Genomic DNA, 21,154 nt, shown 5'->3' with positions numbered 1-21,154 from the left:
TATTTTTAAATTATTAACGTATTCTGTTGTTGATCTGCTCTCCCCAGTGATAGCAAATACCACATTAAAAAATACTAAATTAAAAAAGCTAAAGGTAAATAGTTTTAACAAGGAAACAATATAGTTTGTTTTTGTTAAACACATAATTCTCAAAAGTTATGGGATTAAACCACAAAAATTGCCTTTAATCTATTGAAAATTATGTAATCAACAACATTATTGTTGGACATTTTCTTGTTACTAGCAGCACAGAACAGGAATGACTCTAAATGAATTGGAAATTAAAAATTAAATCACTAAAATTACATTATAGATTTAAAAACTTTAAAAGATTTACTCTTCCTAATTAAAGTTTGTAAAATCACCTCCATTTTTCATAAAATTTATCAATTATCAGGTACATTTAATGTAATATACATGTCCTCTAACATTATTTTTAAACACATTTTTGACTACCTCATACTCTATCAGTTTTCATTTTGTTCAAATATTTTTAGTCAAATACAGTTTTCATTTTTTTAAAGATTTTTTTTTTCTATGTATTTGACAGAGAGAGCTCACAAGTAGGCAGAGAGGCAGGCAGAGAGAGAGGGGGAAGCAAGCTCCCTGCTGAGCAGAGAGCCCTATGCAGGGCTCGATCCCAGGACCTTGAGATCATGACCTGAGCTGAAGGCAGAGGCTTAACCCACTGAGGCATTCAGGTGCCCCCAGTTTTCATTTTTTAAATGTTTTACACAATAATAATGTTTTACATAGTGAGACTTACACTCCTTAATTGCTTGTTCAGTCTTTCACTCCTTAATAAGTCCTCAGTGATTTTGTTACATCAGAGAGATTTCTATTTTAGTTTCATATTTCTTGGTATGTTTCTCCATGTTTTCACAACTGGAGAGTTAGAAACTTTATAAATTAGCTGGTTCATTGCTTTCTAGTAAAGTTGCACTTTAGTATATTCAATGATATGTTTTTCTTAAGTTGAGAGAAATAACATTATATTCAGTTTCTACCAAATGATTTATACTACGAGGGAAGTTAATAGTGTTAATCATATACATTGAAATCATATACATTGAAAAAGAAGAAAATTTTGACTAAGTGAACTGACTTTGTACCTCAGGGAACCAAAAACAAAACAAAAAAGAACAAACTAAGCCCGAAATTAATAGATGAAAGGAAATAATAAAGATTAGAGTAGAAGTAATCAAAATAGGAAATAGATAAACAGGGATGCCTGGGTGGCTCAGCTGGGTAAACTTCTGACTCTTGGTTTTCACTCAGGTCATGGTCACAAAGTTGTGGGAATGAGCTCCCTGTAGGGCTCTGTGCTCAATGTGGAGTCTACTTATGCCTCTCCCTCTGCTCCTCAGCCCCATCTCTTAAATAAAGAAATAAACAAAATCTTAAAAAAAGAAAATAGATAAACAGTAGGGAAAAAAATCAATGAAACCAAGAGTAGTTGTTTTGAAGAGATCAGCAAATTTGACAAACTGTTAGACTAAGAAAAACAAGAGAGAAAACTCAAAATCATAAATGAAGGAAGAGACATTACAACTGATAAACAGAAATAAAAATGTCATAAGACACTACTATGAACAATTATCCACCAATAAATTGGATAAACTCGAAGAAGTGGATAAATTCCTGGAATAATACCTATCTGGACAGAATTATGAATAGAAAATATGAACAAACAATAATGAGTAAGGAATTGACTCAGTAATCAGAAACCTACCAACAAAGGATAGCAACTAAGTAAAGCTACGAGATAGTTTTACCAGTGAATTCTGGCAAAAATTTAAAGAACGTAACCTACAGAATGGGAGGAAATACTTACAAATCATATATCTGATGAAGGGTTTACATATAAAATATGTAAGGGACACATACAACTTAATGGTAAATACACACACACACCCCCAAAAAAACTAGTAACCCAATTATAAATGAGCTAAGGACCTAAACAGACACTTCTCCAAAGAAGACATACAAGGGCCAATAGGTAAATGAAAAAATGCCCAACATCACATAATGTCTAGGAAATGAAAATCAATGTTACCTTACACCTATTAGGATGGTTTTATCAAAAAAAAAAAAAAGATAAGTTTTACCAAGAATGTGGAGAAATTGAAACTCTCGTTCATAGTTGATGAGATTATAAAATGGTACAGCCACTACAGAAGACAGTATGGAGCTCTTTCAACAGATTAAAAATAGAACCAGTGTATGATTCAGCAGTCCCACATCTGAGTATTTATTCAAAAGAATTGAAATTATAATCTCAGAGATATATGCTTTACCATGTTCATTACAGCATTACTCATGATAGCCAAGAAATGGAAGCAATCTAAGTATTTGTTGATGGGTGAATGGATAAAGAAAATGATATATTCATACAAGAGAATATTATTCAGCCTTAAAAAAAGAAGGAAATCTTGCCCTATGGGGCAGCTTGGGTGCACATAAAGGACATTGTGCTAAGTGAAATAAGCCAGACACAGAAGGACAAATATTACATCATACTATTCATATGAAGTACCTAAAATATTCAAACTCATATTAGCAGAACAGAGTCTAGGGAAGAAGTGAAATGGTGGTTCAATATTCAGCAATTACAAAGTTTCAGATAAATTATTTTTAGAGATTTGCTGTACAACATAGTGCAAATAGTTAAAACTACTGTGCAATTTAAGTTAATCTGAAGTCGTCTTCTTAACACACACACATAAGCAAACACAAGGGTGGGAGAAAACGTGGAGGTGATGAGTATATTTATTACCTTGATTATGATAACGGTTTCACAGATTAATATAGATGTTCAAATCCATCATATAGTGCACAGTAAATATGTGCACTTTTTATATGACAATTATATTTCAGTGAAGTTGTTTAAAAACTGAAGAATGAGCCCACAACTGAGCTTGTCATTGAAACTTTATAATATAGAAAACAAAACAGGGGCACCTGGGTGGCTTAGTGGGTTAAGTCCTCTGCCTTCGGCTCAGGTCATGATCCCAGGGTCCTGGGACTGAGCCCCGCATCGGGCTCTCTGCTCAGCAGGGAGCCTGCTTCCCTCTCTCTCTCTGCCTGCCTCTCTACCTACTTGTGATCTCTGTCAAATAAAATTAAAAACAAAACAAAACAAAACAAAAAACCTTCTAAAAGATTTCTGAAAAAAAGAGCAGTTCAACTACAAAAGATCTAAGCTTAGATTAACAGATGACTTCAACATCATTAGTGACAAGTACAGGACACATTAAAGTAAAATCTTCCAAGTGCTAAATGAGTTAACTTCAAACTCATTCTTTACATCCAATAGAAGTCTTGTTTAACTGAAAAGGGAAATTATTCTGAGAAATAAAATGTCTCAGAATGTTTAATTATATCCTCTTAAAAAATTCCTATATAAGGTAATCATATAATTTATTATCTAAGCTATGGCTAACTTTTAGTAAGAGCTAAATATTAACTGATTAATATTTATAATTATATTGGTTAAAGGGTAAACTAGCCCTGGCTCATGGAAACTTAGAAGATTAGCCTACTCTTAAAATACATACTCTTTTGAAGAGAGAAAAATCAAGATAAAGGTCTATATGGGAGAAAATTATATGTAAATAGCTTAGTAAAATATTTTTTCTAAAAGAGTCTACATGCCTAAATATTTAAGCATATCTGTATCTAATTCCACAAGCTTAAGTCACTGATAGTGTTATAAAAACACGAGTTTCACAAAAAACAAACAAAAACAAACAACCATGAGTTTCAGTAAGTGAAGAGAACTATAAGAAAAATTTGTATGGAAAGCATGATTTTCAAAGCAACAGAATAGTAAAAACTTCCAATGAAAGTCAAGAAAGGAATAAAAATATTACATAACAATCACTATAATAAACTTGTATAAGATATATCATCAGATCAAGAAAGGAGTTACATACACACATATGTACGCACTCACTATCAAGTTGTCCACAAGAAACATAGTTAAGCAAATATCTATATAAAAAATGGGGGGGGGGCGCCTGGGTGTCTCAGTGGGTTAAGCCTTTGCCTTTGGCTCAGGTCATGATCTCAGGGTCCTAGAATCGAGCCCTGCATCGGGCTTTCTGCTCAGGTGAATATATATGTTCATAATTAAATAAAAATAAATTAATAAAAATAAAAAATCTTTATAAAAAATGGGGGAAACCTAAGGAAATGAAAAAGTCATGCAGAGAAGCATAAATCAGAGAAATTGGAGAGAGCAATTTAAAATCAAACAATATAGAATAATGCAGTGCCAAAAAAAAAAAAAACCAACAAAAAACTAAAGCATGGTATGTACAATTAAAAAAGGTTAACTATCATGAACACGCACACATCCCACATGCCTCAGAATGTATAAGACAACACTTTCTTAAGCCCTAGATAAATAGTAATAGAAAATAATAGTTGAAACATATAAAAATATAAAAATGGAATATATAAACATTGGTTGAAATGTTAGACAAATCAGAAAATATCAGACAAAAAGACTCAAAACTATTGAAAAAATTAATAACTGAATTAATAAATCAAGAAGTATATTTGAGGACTTTGCAACCAAGAGAAGAAAACTTTTTTTTGAGTTCACTTAGAACATTCTTTATAGGGATGCCTGGGTGGCTAAGTCGGTTAAGCATCTGCATTTAGCTCAGGTCATGATCCCAGAGTCCTAGGATCAGCTCCACTTGGGGCTCCCTGCTGAGCGGGAGCCTTCTTTCTCTCCTTCTTTCCCTCCCACTCCTACTTTCCCTCCCGCCGCTTGCACTCTCTTTCTCACTACCTCTCTCTCTCTCTCAAATAAATAAAATCTTTAAAAAAAAGAATATTATTGATAAAAATTAGTATGTACTAAGCCACAATGAAAGTTTTAATATTTCAAATGAGTTAATTATGCATGCATTTTAAAGTCCCTGTCCATAAACTGATACAATTGAGTCAGTAAGAAAAGGATGGCTTCTGGATTAATGGGTAGAGATATATTTATACAAAGTCATAGTTCAAATACATTTTTGGCCTTAAGTGTGTGTGAAAACTAGATTAAATAAACTTAATTATTGCTCTAACAAATTATTTTAATTTTATATTACTCCACTTTATTATTATACATTTTAAAACCAATACTCTCTTACTGAATATAGAGTATTTTGCCACTTTGTGTATTAGAATTAGCTGAAAAACATGGTTGACTACAAAGCTCTCTAGACATTTCTGATTCCTTTTCTTGATGATATTCTTATAGGACTTACTTGGGTAATTGGATATGAACTGTTTTTATTTCATATGAATTCTATAACAAAAATAGCTGATACCAATATATAATTCTTTCATTTCATCAATATCAACAATGATCTTTTTATTGTCAAATACAGCAGATATTTTCCATTCTTTTTTTTTAAGATTTTATTTATTTATTTATTTGACAGAGAGATCACAAGTAGGCAGAGAGGCAGACAGCGTGAGAGGGAGAAGCAGGCTCCCCACCCAGTGGAGATCCTGATGTGGGGCTCGATCCCAGGACCCTGAGATCATGACTTGAGCCAAAGGCAGAGGCTTAACCCACTGAGCCACCCAGGTGCCCTGTTATCTTCTATTCTTATCTTAATTTGGATTCACAGAACTTTTCAAACAGTTGACTGTGGAAGCATGGTCTTCTCTTCCAGTGATGGTACGGGATCCTATTTTCTCTCAAACAATAGAGGCAGTTGTCTCTTTTCTACTTTCCTGAATATTCCTCATCCTCTGCCTGAGCTTAAAACATTAAAGTGCCTCCATGCTCTCTTCATGACTCCCCCTGCATTATCCTGTATGTGGTTTAGCTATATGCATGTAACTTTTAAATGTACTCCTCCTGCCAGACCTATACTGTAAATTCCAAGCTCACATTCCAAATTTATTTATCTACTTTAATGTCTCTGAGCTATTTCAAATTGCTATCTTTAAATGAAATTCTCATTTTTACTTCAGATTTGTTTCTTACCATTTTTTCTTTGAAGAGCAATAAAATCCACACAAATACCAAAGTGAGGAATAACAGTCATACTTTACTCTCTCACCCTCACATCTAATTCAATGTCAAATCCTGTCCTTTATGACTCTGCACCATATTCTTATTTATTCTACTCTCATCTCTGCTGATACCACTCTTGTCCAAGCCACAATCAATTCTTGGACTATTGCCATAGTCTCTCAACTGCTTTCTCCAGTGACTTTCTAATACTTTCTTTGCTGGAGAGTAATTTTTGAAAAATGTAATTTACATCATGTCGGTCACCTTCTTAAAATCTTGTAATAGCTTTCCATTAGATTTTGAATACAATCCAAATTCCTTAACATGGCCCAGTGACCCAGCTCCAGCTTCTTTCTCAAACTTCATCTCTGACAGCTCACCCTTTCTCACTGTGCTCCAGCCACCATATTCTCTGTTAGTTCTTAGAACCTGCCAATACCTGTTCAGGACCGAGGTCTTCCCCTAACTTTTCATTCTCTTTACTTGGACTGTTCTTCTGCATTTTGGTCCATTTGCTTCTTACCTTTTGGAGGTAACCTATATAACCCCAGTTGATATCATACCTCCTTCTTACTCTCTGGATTTCTGGGTAGCACTTGTTTCCTTACACTTAATATGACTTACCATTGTTCTATACAGTTGTATTTTTTTTTTTGTTTTGCTTCATTTTATCTTAATTCACACAAATTTTTGCTTTTTCTTTCATTATGACATAGGTTCATAAAAGTAGAGATTATGTCTACCTTGTTTGTAATTGTGAACAAGTATTTACTATTTACTGTTTTATATAGCAGAAAGCACATGCTTAAATTATTAAATATAATAATTATATGAGATTTTTTGTGGACATTAATGAACAATGAATATTTTTAAAATGCATGTCTTATAAATCCCACTTAAAAATCTTGTAAGTAACGTGGGGGAATAAAAATATCTGTTTTATTTAGTTTTTATTACAGTTGTGCTTAACACTTTCTACATACTTCCTTTATTGTCTTTTAGCTTTACTGAAATACAGCTGACAAAGTTTTAAGGTATTTTAAGTGTACATCACAATGATTTGATATATGTATACAGTGAAGAGATGCCCCTCTCTAGTTAACAAACATACCCATCACCTCACATACTATCTTTTTTTTTTTTTTTTTGGTGAGAAAATTTAAGTATTACTCTCATTAGCAAATTTTAGTTATACACTGTAGTGTTACCAACTATAGTCACCATATTATACATTATATCCTCAGACTTCATTCATCTTCTAGATGAAAGTTATGTCTCTCCCTATTTTCCCACATCTGTTGGCAGCTACTTTTCTAATCTTTGTTTCTATGAGTTTGACATTTTTAAGATACCACATGTACATGATATTATGCCATACTTGTCTTTCTATGTCTGGCTTATTTCACTTTGCATAATGCCTCAGGATCCATCCTTTATTGTAAATGGCAAGATTTCCTTATTTCTCATGGCTGAATAATATTCCTCTGTGTGTGTGTGTGTGTGTGTGTGTGTGTGTGTGTGTTTATCACCTCTTCTTTATCCATTAACCTGTTGACAGACACTTAGTTTTTTCGAATACCTTGGTTATTGTAAGTAATGTTATAATACACAGGAGATTGAGATATCTCTTAGATATCCTGTCATCATTTCCTTAGGATATATAATCAGAAATGGAATTGCTGATCATATAATGGTTCTGTTTTTAAATTTTGATGTGCCTTTATACTCTTTTCTATAGTGGCTGCACCAATTCACATGTTCACCTGCAGTGCATAGAGTTCCCTTTTCTCCACATCCTCACCAGCACTTATTGTTTCTAGTCATCTTGATAATAACCATCCTACCAGGCATGAGGTGATAGCTCACTGTGGTTTTGATTTGGATTTTTCTGATGCAGTGATGATAAAGAGCTTTTCATGTACCAGTTAGCCATTTGTATGTCTTCTTGGGAAAAGAAAAGAAGAAAAAAAAAAAGTCTACATATTTCTTCTATCTGTTTTTATGTGTGTTGAGTTTGAGGAGTTCTTTATAGATCTTGGATATCAGCCCTTTGTCTGTAGTGTCATTTGTGAATATCTTCTCCCATTCTGTGGGTTGCCTCTTTGTTTTCTTCACTGTTTCCTTTGCTGTGCAGAAGCTTTCGATCTTGAGGAAGTTCCAAAAGTTCATTTCTGCTTTTGCTTCCTTTGCCTTTGGAGACATATCTTGAAAGGAGTTGCTGTGGCTGATATTGAAGAGGTTACTGCCTGTGTTCTTCTCTAGGATTTTGATAGATTCCTGTCTCATGTTGAGGTCTTTTATCCATTTTGAGTTTCTCTTTGTGTATGATGTAAGAGAATGGTTGAGTTTCATTCTTCTATACATAGCTGTCCAGTTTTCCCAGCACCATTTATTGAAGAGACTTTTTCCCACTGTATATTTTTTCCTGCCTTGTCGAAGATTAGTTGACCATAGAGTTGTGGGTCCATGTCTGAGCTCTGTACTCTGTTCCACTGGTCTTTTTCTCTGTTTTTGTGTCAGTACCATGCTGTCTTGGTGATCACAGCTGTGTAGTAAAGCTTGAAATCAGGCAACATGATGCCGCTAGTTTTGTTTTTCTTTTTCAGCATTTCTTTAGGAATTTGGCGTCTCTTCTGGTTCCATACAAATTTTAGGATTGTTTGTTCCAGCTCTTTGAAAAATGGTGGTGAATTTCGATCAGGATGGCATTGAAGTATAGATTGCTCTAGGCAGTACAGACATTTTAACAATGTTTATTCTTCCAATCCATGAGCATGGAATGCTTTTCCATCTTTTTGTGTCTTCAGTTTCTTTCATGAGTGTTCTGTAGTTCCTTGGATGCCAAAATTCTTGATTAGATCCTAGCTAATAGGATCCAACAGTACATTAAAAAGATTATCTACCATGACCAGGTGGACTTAACCCTGGGGTGCAAGGGTGGTTGAACATTTGCAAATCAATCAGTGTGATAGAAAAATCAATATGAGAAGAGAGAAGAACCACATGGTCCTCTCAATTTATCCAGAAAAAGCATTTGACAAGTTACAGCATCCATTCCTGATTAAAACCCTTCAAAGGATAGGGATAGAGGAAACATTCCTAACTTCGTAAAATCTATCTATGAAAAACCCACAACGAATATCATCCTCAATGGGGAAAAGCTGACAGCCTTCCCTTTGAGATCAGGAACACAACAAGGATGCCCACTCTCTCCACTGTTGTTCAGCGTAGTACTAGAAGTCCTAGCAACAGCAATCAGACAACAAAAAGAAATAAAAAGTATTCAAATTGGCAAAGAAGTCGTGAAACTCTGTCTCTTCACAGATGACTTGATACTTTATATGGAAAACCCAAAAGACTTCACCCCAAAACTACTAGAACTCATACAGGAATTCAGTAATGTAATAGGATACAAAATCAAGGTATAGAAGTCAATTGCTTTCTTATACACTAAAATATAGAAAGGGAAATTACAGAAATTAGAGAATCAGTTCCATTTACTACAGCACCAAGAACCATAAGATACCTGGAAATAAATCTAACCAAAGAAGTAAAGGATCTGTACTCAAGGAACTACAGAACACTCATGAAAGAAACTGAAGAAGACACAAAAGAGAAAAGCATTCCGTCCATTTTTAAATCAGACTGATTTGTTTGTTTTTTTCATTATTGAGTGGTGTGAATTACATATGAACTCATATCCAAAATAGGGAGTTCATATCCAAAAAAACCAATATGTGGATTGGTTTCCACAGACTACTAGAGATATTTTCTATCTTCCTCACAACTAAATAAGACCATCATAATGGTTCCCAAAGTTGAATTATGGGAGCAAGCGATATTAATCACCCCTGAACATGTTTGTTAAGAGTGTTCTCTGCATAATTGTTGTCCACATCTGTCAGCCCAAAACTAAGGAAGGAGGCTTACAGGCTTATGAAATCACTAGTCTAAAAGATGTGTGATCCCTGAATACCCCTACATTCTCCCGACTTTGAACAGGTAAGTTAGAATGGAATAAACTTATTACTTAAGCCACCAAGTTTTGGGGATCATTTCTTTTGGAAGCTAACCTACTCTCACTAGTAGTTCACATGCAGTGTTTTCTCCTAGGATTTCTTAATATCTTTACATTTTGTTCAAGTTGATTGAAATATAAAAATTATTCCTACCTATATAAAAAAGTTCCCCACTATAATTTCCTTTGCTTTGTGCTTATAAAAACATTTTCTTTCGCAATATCAAATAGTCATTTTCTTCATTTTTCCCTAGACTTACTATTATGTTTTTAAAAACACTTTAATATTAAGTTGCAAATTATTTGAAAGAAAATAAAAACTTTTTAATAATACTTAATACTTATATAGTATAATATATAGTATAATAATAATTAATACTTATAAGTATTAATACTTAATACTTTTTTTCAAACCACTTTTTAAATTTTTTTAAAGATTTTATTTATTTATTTGAAAGAGAGCAAGTGTGAGAAATAGAGCTCAAACTGCAGGCTGAGGGGCGGAGGGAGAAGCAGACTCCCCACTGAGCAGGAAGTCTGATTCCTGGGCTCAATCCTGGGACTCTGGGATAATGACCTAAACTGAAGGTAGAGGCTTAACTGACTGAGTCACCCAGGCATCCTAATATATTTTTTCAATATCCATAGATTTGAATGTTAATCTTATGGAAAACAAAATTCTTTGTCTTTTTATTCTAATCCATTGATCTGTGTATAAGTCTTTCATTAATATGCTGTTTTAATATATTTCTATCATACACTTTTTTTTTTAAAGATTTTATTTATTTATTTGACAGACAGAGATCAGAAGTAGGCAGAGAGGCAGGCAGAGAGAGAGAGAGAGGAGGAAGCAGGCTCCCTGCTGAGCAGAGAGCTGAATGTGGGGCTTGATCCAGGACCCTGAGATCATGACCTGAGCTGAAGGCAGAGGCTTAACCCACTGAGCCACCCAGGTGCCCCTATCATACACTTTTTTATTGGTCATTTTTAAAAGCTGACAGTCTAATTATTTTTATATAAACTTTAAATATGTTTGTTACTATTTTCAAAATTAAGTAGTGAAGTCTAGGAATTTTAATTAATTTCATAAGTGATCTAGAAAACAAAATAAGAGATCCTCTGTATCATACATTTTTTCAAATATTTTATTCCTTAGAAAAATGGTATAGTTGCCTTAATATGAACCCTGCTTATTTCTTACAAAATGTATTTTTATCTATTTTATACTCTTGTTTCTGTTTCATACATTTTAGTTTTATTTACAAATTAATAATTTAATAACTCTTAATATAATGTCTTCGCAGTCAGTACACAAAGATAAACTCAAAATGGATAAAAGACCTCAACGTGAGACAGGAATCCATCAGAATCCTAGAGGAGAACATAGGCATTATTATACTGATATCTCTTCGATATCAGCCACAGCAACTTCTTTCAAGATATGTCTCCAAAGGCAAAGGAAACAAAAGCAAAAATTAACTTTTGGGACTTCATCAAAGTCAAAAGCTTCTGCACAGCAAAGGAAACAGTCAAAAAAACAAAGAGGCAACCCACGGAATGGGAGAAGATATTTGCAAATGACAGTACAGACAAAAGGTTGATATCCAGGATCTATAATGAACTCCTCAAACTCAACACACACAAAACAGGCAAACATATCAAAAAAATGGGCAGAAGATATGAACAGACACTTCTCCAATCAAGACATACAAATGGCTATCAGACACATGAAAAAATGCTCATCATCATTAGCCCTCAGGGAGATTCAAATTAAAACCACATTGAGATATCACCTTATACCAGTTAGAATGGCCAAAATAAAAAAAACAGGAAACAACATGTGTTGGAGAGGATGTGGAGAAAGGGGAACCCTCTTACACTGTTGGTGGGAATGCAAGTTGGTGCAGCCTCTTTTGAGAACAGTGTGGAGATTCCTCAAGAAATTAAAAATAGAGCTTCCTTATGACCCCACAATTGCACTCCTGGGTATTTACCCCAAGGATACAGATGTAGTGAAAAGAAGGGCCATCTGTACCCCAATGTTTATAGCAGCAATGGCCACGGTCGCCAAACTATGGAAAGAACCAAGATGCCCTTCAACGGATGAATGGATAAGGAAGATGTGGTCCATATACACTATGGAGTATTATGCCTCCATCAGAAAGGATGAATACCCAACTTTTGTAGCAACATGGACGGGACTGGAAGAGATTATGCTGAGTGAAATCAGTCAAGCAGAGAGAGTCAATTATCATATGGTTTCACTTATTTGTGGAGCATAACAAATAGCATGGAGGACAAGGGGTGTTAGAGAGGAGAAGGGAGTTGGGGTAAATTGGAAGGGGAGGTGAATCACGAGAGACTATGGACTCTGAAAAACAATCTGAGGGGTTTGAAGTGGCGGGGGGTTAGGAGGTTGGGGTACCAGGTGGTGGGTATTATAGAGGGCACGGATTGCATGGAGCACTGGGTGTGGTGAAAAAATAATGAATACTGTTTTTCTGAAAATAAATAAATTGAAAAATTAAAAAAAATTAGATTTTGTTTAACCAGATCTTTAATTTATTGCCTTAGATTTTGCATGTAAACAACTATATCAACTTTAAATTGTGACTTTTTTTTCAGACATACTTCATCTTCTAATTATTATATTCTAGCAATATCTCATTCCATGTCTTGCAAGTGATTGTCTTAGTTTGGAAACAGCAGTTTGCAGGAATTTTCTCTCAGAGCTCCATAAATTGTGCTTCATTGCTTTTCTACTTAAATTTTTTAAAATTGATTTCTGAGGCCAAATTATTTTCATCATATGTAGATTTTTTTTTCCTGCCTGATATTACATATTTTTTTCCTCATCATTAAAATCCAAACTTTGCACTAAAATATATTTAGGAATGTTTTTAACTTATATTTTTGTTATATTCGATGAACCTTTACAAGTGTTCAAAGCTCTTCAGCTTAAGAATGTTTGACTTCTTTATATTACATCTTTGATCATTGTTTATTTTCAATACCTCTGTTTTCAAATTCTGAAATTCCTTTTATGTTTATACTGATGTCTACTTTTCATCACTTTCTCTTTCCTTTTTCATTTTGTTTCTTTATACAAGTCTATAAGTCCTAGATAATATTTTTATCTTTTCCTTTACTGATTCTAATTTTGAAACATCTAAATCATTGTCTTAATTCTGATTTTAGTTCAGCACTGATATTTTTCATCTCTATGTAACTCTATCCTGAGTTCAGATACTATATGATTTATGACTGCCTAATTTTATATGAAATATTTTAACCTTAACTTTTAATCCATATGTATTACAGTTGGTACAGCTGCTTATGTTTTTAAGAAGGGGTCTTTTTGATTCTTCATTGTTTCTTCTTAAAAATTAGCATTAGTGCATGTATCTGTGCTTTTACTATCTTCATTCATTCTCATAAAAGGAAGCTTATTTTTGATATGTACCAAGATTTGGTTTATCTAAGTCATTTATGTTGGGTTTCTTCATCACAGCTTTTAGATCATATAGATGCTCTTAAACTTTGGGATATATTTCTATTTCTATTTCAGAATTCCAGGAAACTTTTAGGAAACCTTTAGGAAACTGGGCAAGATACAGAGCTATAGTCAGTGGCAACAAGGAATGGGTTCTGAATCTTAAGGAGTTGAATCCCACTTAAAGTAGATCATATTTAGTTTTCTGCTCCCCCATTGGGTTACATGATATGGTGCTGCCTCCAGCAAGTTTTCAGGAACCAAATAAATGGAGGGATGGATTCTTGTCCTTTGAAATTCAAAAGCCAATTCTAGGTAGGACACAACTTTCAAAGTATAATTGATGAGAATTCTTATTCTGTCACCAATAGACTCAGGTCCCTTCTGGGGACCTGCTGAATCAGAATCTGTTTTATAATAAGCCCATGTAATTTAACATATATATTGATGTTTGAGAACATCACTATTCTCTCATTTCTCAGTGCCTCAGTGGAAACCTTTGTTCCTTACATTCAACCAGAGGAAAAGAACAGGAAAAGCATAAGTCTCAACTGACTAAAATTTTCCCCAAATGACTAGTTTATCTGAATAAGTAAGATTGGTCCAGTTTAAATACAGTGTCAAAATACTTACAGGTCCCAGTCATGGAAAAATAAATTGACTTGATCATCTCGGGAACTTTTCTCTTACAGTCATCATGTTTGATATGGTGGCGGAGACTGAACTAAGACAGTATCCTTAACTTTTCCATGGTAGAGCTAGTTATCTTATAATTAGTCGTCTTCTGCTGTTAATGGCTAGGTCAGATGTAATCCAAAAACAATTCCAAGATGATGGTAAATTCTGTACCCTTGCAGCTGAAACTTGCTTCTTGGCATTAGAGCTGGACCTACTAAAGGTGTGTTAGAGTAAATGTCTTTTACTTAACTCCCATGCAAACCTGTTTGTAATTATGGGCAGTGGTTGGTCCACTGATTTATCCTTTAATTTAGTAGTAGCTATGTTATGTCAGCATACTGATGCCAGGAGAAATTCCTCAAAAGTTTCACTGCATGGATGCCTCTGCTACTTTTGACAGTGCCGTGCCACTATCCTCTCCAGTTTTATTTGTATTTTTATATTCAGCTCAGACTTGGAAAGAAGGATAAAATGGACTAACCATTTCTCCTTATAACCCATAAGTCCCCATAAATACTACTTGGGAAGATATTCCAAATCAAACTGAAATACTGTTGAATTTTCAAGTCTCCTTCATCAACACAAAGGGAATCAGCTAGACAGGAGCACACTGAGGACAGAAGTGGATTTTATAAGAGGAAAGGGTGCAGATATATAATGGCCATGGCAAAGATAATTCGTCTGAGCCCTATTTTTGTTGAGCTATCTATTATCTGGCCAACTCGGACTCTAGAGAGGTTTTGTGATGATTTTTCCCCAGGATTTATTTATAGAGGCCTTGGTGAACTGCCATACTGAATCTTAGTGAAACTGTACTTCAATATAGTTGGCCACATGAAAGCAGTTTAGAGGAAACTGTCATAGATTTCTTCTAAGTATCAAGGGATGTATTCCTTATTAGACATATTTTATAGTAATATTGTGATACATGTTGTTACATTAGAAGGTAAGTTGTCTTCCAAATACAAAAGACCTCCTTAAATGAACCACGTGCTAGGTAATGTATGTTGTTACATTACCTGATATTTTACATTATCAGAAAGGCCTGTCTGATGCTGTCAAGAAATCTAATATTACTGAAACAGAATACTTAAAAGAATTATGAGCCTGGATATTAAGTGCTAAGAACACTTCAGCTTAATGAGTAAAATAATTATTTTGTCACTAAGAGGATAAATTCAAGCCAATAACCATGATGTTCTGTAGGTCTGAGTGAAAATAATTATTTCCTTTGAGAAAAATTAAAATAGATCCTTTTTAACTGTAACCTGCATTATGTTTTTTTTTCTAAATCACACATAGATTTTTAAACATCCTCCCAAAATAGACTGCAGTTTACTTTTTATAAAGTTACAACACAGATCATTATATTAACCATCATTTCTGCTGACACATTCATTCAGCAAACTGAATTGAATTTTTTTTCCTGCCTACCCTAGAGAAAATAAGTGCTTTTTTGGATTTTTTTTTTACACTTTTTAAACAAATTAATTACAGGATACCTCAGGTTTAATTCAGAAATAACTCAGAGGAATGGAAAATGTATGTATGAGTCACCATAGTCTGTCTGTAAGTTGTTTCCTGTCATGGGCCATCATATGGGATATTTTAACAGGAAGATATCTAAAGAATCTGGGTATAAATGTAAATGCTAAAGGAGGTGAGACTATTTATAAATAGGTGGTACTTCAGTAACTTGATGCTTAGACTTAGCAAAGACTATCTTGTATGAGCCTCTTCTCGATGTGCACCAAAGTGCAAAAGGACTTCAAGGAACTGCATCAGGGCATTGTAGAAAAAAACACAATTACCTATGCTAAAAGGATTTCCTGTCTTTATATTAGCAGGCAATACAAAAAAAACCAAACAAACAATTACTTTTGTTACATTAAAATGTGGACTGTTGTTATTTGCTCTGTCTTACCTTTGAAATTTCAAAAGGCAACGGATATTTCAGAAGAGGGGTTGACCCATATATGTGAAAATGTCTGTTTTTTAAATTATATTAGTTACCATACAATACATCATTAGTTTTTGATGTAGTGTTCCAGGATTCATTGTTTATGTTTAACACCCAGTGCTACATTCAATATATGCCCTCCTTAATACCCACCATTAGGCTCACCCATCCCCCCCCCACCAGATATAGGCTCCTGGATTTCCAGGTACCCCACTGTTCAACTAGTTAGTGCAATGAGATATTCAGGAAAATTCCTTTCAGATGGGGAGAATTTGGTTGATGGACACATGAAAAAAGATGTATAAGGAAAGAAGTATATTTGGTTCATGTAAGTGTCAGGCTTACGCCAAGGCCTAAAAGCCAAGGAGCAGAGACAAGATTCTCTGTATTAGACATAAAAATTAGATGTCAAGGGACATATGAGAGAATATTTTACATATACATTTATCAGGAGAGTAAATAAGAAGTGTCTGAATTGGGTAAAAGTAATTGGATAAAGTAGAGGCTTCAGTTGTTGAAAAGAACAAGGATATAACTTTGAAAATGTCCTAAATTTCACTGACCTACATCTCCTAGTAGAAATGGATAAAGATAGAATTTATTTTAAATATGTTTTTGAGAAAGTTATTAAATTTTTTTTTCATTCCTGCATAAGATACAGCATGACACATTGGTGAACATCACACAATTTAGAAGGTTGGATGCCCAGTTTTGCCATTACATGGTCATGTAGCCTCAGGCAACTTACCTACTCTTTTGTGCCTCAGTTTCCTCAAATATAAAATAAAGATAATTATGCTCTCTAGCTCAGATAATTGTTTAATACAGGATGCTTAGAAAAATGTGCAGCACCTAGAAACCACACATATAATAATTGGAAAATTTAAACTTCTATTCATTATATCCACTTAGTTTTAACTATAATTATTTTAGTATTTAAAGCTAATATTCAGGTAGCACTAAATGATATTGTATTAAAGAAATGAAGAAAGAAAAGACTGGTGTGTTTGTAGGACTTTTTTCTCTTTTTGAACACCTTATGAAAAGTTAACATTTGAACAGAGATAAGAACGGAATCATAGAGCAAGCCTGTACATATTCAAGGATATTCAAAAGAGAAGATTAGATAGAAACACTGAGGGGAAAACGTGCTTGTTAACTTGAGGAACAGAACAAATCAGAAAAATTATAGTAGAAGGTAAGGTTTGGGAGGTGAGCTAGATCATGTACAGCCATTTACTTCAGAATAAGGATATGACATTTTATTCTTACTGTGAAAGGAAACCGTTGGAGGATTACAACAACATGATAGTTTAAGAAAGTATCTTGAGCTATTACATGGACTATATACTGTGACGGGAATTAATACCCATAGGAAGACATGTCAGGCAGCTCTTAAGTAATCCAGACAAACAATAATCTAAGAAGATGGAAGAGGGACATTGTGAGAAGTAGTTCCTTTTGGCAAAGCAAGGTTGATTAGTAAAAAGAAAATTTCAGGTTAACACATAATTCAAAATCTTTGTCTTAAGTTAGGAGAATATTTGATAGCTTTTTTACATGTATTCCCAGGACATCATAAGCCTCAGTGCAGCTGGGATACAACATCTGAGGATGCTTCATAGGAAATGAGAATTGTGGGTAGCTTTGCCTATGACTTGGAATTCATTTTATATAGAATTTCAAACTAAACATTTTTGAGCAGCTTGTGACTCTGGCTTACCTACTATACATAAAAATAGTGTCATAGGACAATAGTAGAAACTGATGAAATGCAAATAAATCCTGGAACCTAGTTAATAGCAATATGACTATATAAATTTCTTAGCTTTGCAAAGATAGCATAGTTATGTTGGTAGGCAGAATAATACCTATCTACACCCCACCCCCAAGAAGTCTACATTCTTATTTCTGGAACCTGAGAATATGTGATGTTATATGTATGGGATAAGGAGAATGAGGTAGTAGGTAGCATTGAGATTTACAAATAAAATGACTTTTAAATTAGGGAAAGTGGCCTGGATTAAGCTGGTGGACCTAATGTAATCTTAGGATTCTTAACTGTGGAAAGGGAAGGCAGAGGAGCCAGTATCAGACTAATGAAATGTAAGAAAGATGCTGCTGGCTGCTGCTGCCTTTGAAATGAAAGGTAGCCATAAACCAAGGAATTTCAGAGGACGCTAGAAGCCGGACAGGGCAAGAAAATGGATTCTCCCTGAGAGCCTCCAGAAAGGATAGAAACGCTGCTGGCACCTTGAGACCTATTTTAGGCTTCTGACCTCCAGAACTCAAACTTGATAAATTTGTGTTGGTTTAAGCCACTTAGTGGTAACTTGTTACTGAAGTAATTAGGAACTAACTCAAGTACATAAAATGCTCAAATTAGGAGTGGATGAGTGAAAGGTATATGGAAATTCTCTATAACTTCCTTGTAACCTTTTTGTAAATCTAAAATTATTGCAAAATAAAACGTTTGAAAAAAATAGTACTTCTCTCACTCTTCGTTTTCTCCCCCCAGCTCTCACTTGCCTCCCTCACTTCCCTTCACCCCCACCAATTTTTAGATATGTTTTGCTTTTGACTTTATACCTCCTGTTATACCCCTCTATTTACCTCTCATGGCTATGCCAGTATAATATATCACAAGCTTTTTATATTCATATTTTCATATTCTCACCTTAAATGCATTCCCAAACTGCTTGCATGATTTCTTTTGCACTCTGATACTTCATGCTGTATTTTCTAAAATTGACCTTATAATTATTTCCCTAACTTCCACTTTATGCAAATTCACTCTTTCAAAATTACCATTTAGACCAAGTTTTATTTTTTTTTAAAGATTTTATTTATTTATTTGACAGAGAGAGATCACAAGTAGGCAGAGAGGCAGGCAGAGAGAGAGAGAGGAGGAAGCAGGCTCCCTGCTGAGCAGAGAGCCGGATGCGGGACTCGATCCCAGGACCCTGAGATCATGACCTGAGCCAAAGGTAGCAGCTTAACCCACTGAGCCACCTAGGCGCCCCTAGACCAAGTTTTAAACCTATTGAACTGGTAATACTTTCTCACGTGTCCTGAGTATCACATTCTTAACAATTATCCTGAAAGCTACCATATCAATTCTCTATTCCCCATCCTTAAGCTTCACCTCATATTACGAGAGACCCCTATACCTTTGCTTGCTTTCATGATTTCTGCACATCTGTTTTCCCTTCATCACTGATAGTGTTGTCTTTTTTTTTTTATTTTTTTTTACAGATTTTATGTATTTATTTGACAGAGAGAAATCACAAGTAGATGGAGAGGCAGGCAGAGAGAGAGAGCTGAGCAGAGAGCCCGATGCGGGACTTGATCCCAGGACCCTGAGATCATGACCTGAGCCGAAGGCAGCGGCTTAACCCACTGAGCCACCCAGGCGCCCCAGTGTTGTCTTTTTAATATATGTAGTAGTTCATGATGTTCTACTACCAGTCGCAGTATGTTTTAAGAACTCATCCTCACTTTTCATATCCTTTTTTATTTTAACTTTTATATCTTGAAGCTCAAGGAGCACCGAACTCCTCTGTTCTCCTTGAACATGCCATATTTTGATACTACATTCATATTAGCATACATATTTTACAGCGCCCTATTTCACCACCGCAGCATTATATAAAGCTGTAATAGTTGTTACGATTATAAAGAATCAGCCTTTCCATATTTTCAATAGTTTCTTATGCTTTGACCTTACACAACAATATCAAATTGTTTATCCACAGTTAAGTATCTTGGCACATAGTTCTATGACACTACATGTCACATTGCGTTATGATTATTTATACTCTCCATTCATTTCTGTGTTCCTCAAAGTAGAGACCAAATCTTGTTTATCATTGCATTTACAATGACTGTAATCTTAATTATCATATGTGGGTGTGCTTACAAAAGGGAGAAAAATAAGCCCAAAAGAGACAAATTTGAAACTTGTTACAGACTGATTCTCTCTGTTGATCTAAACATGTTAGTTTGATCATTGGCAAACGTTTTAGGGTATGGCACATGATTCCATAATTTACTAATTTTATGACACAGCAGCTGGACCTCATGGAATATGTGTCCTAATCCTTGATCCTTCAAACATTAAAGGCCTTACAACTAAGGACAGATGAAGGGTTTAACTTTTCTCTACTTTTGCTTTGTTCCTGTTCAAGGCACAGGCGGTATTTATCATATCAGGACATTTTTGAACACATTAAAGCTAATGGGAGGCTCATTCAACTTAATAGGATACACACTTAACTAACAGAATAAACATCAACCTAACAATGCATCTGTAACATATTTAACTTAGTTATACATTTTGATGCCTTTCCTAGTGTGAATTTCAGCTGCAGAGGCTGAGGTTCTAATAGTAGTGTAGAGAAGTAATGTGAGTGAGATGAAACCCGTGGGAATTAAAAGGTGGGAACTGATTGAATTGATGTTGGTGCTGTAATTGAAGGGGAAAACTGGAGTATGAACAGTGAGAATAAAGAAATCATTTGCGACTTCCAGCTTGAATGACTAAGAGAATACTCCCATTATCGCCAAAGAGTATTAGTCATTAATATTCAAGTGTTATTTGGCTCCGTCTTTTGTTGTACTCAAAACTACTTTGTGTTAATATGAGAAAAAAAACAAACCCTGTGAGATACTAAAAAATACTCATTTCATTTTAAAGTAGATGAAGTGTAATGAGGCAACAAATGTACTCAAAAGAACAATGCATGCAAAAAGAAGTTGGATTTAATTTTGCTTTCCAATTAGAATGTGTATAATTTGGGGAAAGCATCTTTGCAGAGACAATTTAAGTATATACTTATATATAAATATTTATCATTTCCTGGAGATTTAACTTGTATACTAACACCGAAATTATGAACTTGTATATGCATTAATATATATCACTTTATATATAAAAAATCTCTAAACTGCAATAATCTGTATAAGATTTGACATTAC

Source organism: Neovison vison, chromosome 5, assembly GCF_020171115.1.
Source record: "Neovison vison isolate M4711 chromosome 5, ASM_NN_V1, whole genome shotgun sequence".
Taxonomy (NCBI): domain Eukaryota; kingdom Metazoa; phylum Chordata; class Mammalia; order Carnivora; family Mustelidae; genus Neogale; species Neogale vison.
Note: the sequence above shows the minus strand (reverse complement) of the source record.